This window comes from Tupaia chinensis, unplaced genomic scaffold (genome assembly GCF_000334495.1).
Source record: "Tupaia chinensis unplaced genomic scaffold, TupChi_1.0 Scaffold000673_1, whole genome shotgun sequence".
Lineage (NCBI taxonomy): Eukaryota > Metazoa > Chordata > Mammalia > Scandentia > Tupaiidae > Tupaia > Tupaia belangeri.
Genome location: NW_006160196.1, coordinates 735,140 through 735,424, shown reverse-complemented (window position 1 = coordinate 735,424; position 285 = coordinate 735,140). Strand labels below are relative to the sequence as shown.

Sequence of the window (285 nt, the reverse complement as noted above, 5' to 3'; positions counted from 1 at the left end):
GATGCTGCAGGCGGTCGGTGGGGCGTGTCTTGACGTCTGGCTTCAGAATCGATCCTGGAACAGAAGCTCTGCGAACTTGGAGTGCGGTTCGACGCCCCGCTCCCTGTCCCCGCCCGACTCAGTCCGGCGAGAGGTGGAGCACGTGGAGGTCGAGGGGCCGGCCGGAGTGGAGGGAGTGGCTCCGGACCGTTTCGGGAGTTCCCTGCAGCCGGGGGACGGTGGGCCGCAGCGCCCGCCGCATACTCGCGGGGCTTCGGGACGCGACTCGCTCCCCGGGGCGGAGGC

At 70.9% G+C, this 285-nt stretch overlaps 1 protein-coding gene across 1 annotated transcript in view; it reads left to right on the top strand.

The window, feature by feature from the left end:
- RCN3 (reticulocalbin 3) overlaps positions 1–285 on the top strand; it is a gene marked incomplete in the record, with an annotated part of 11,898 nt that overhangs the window by 2,303 nt on the left and 9,310 nt on the right.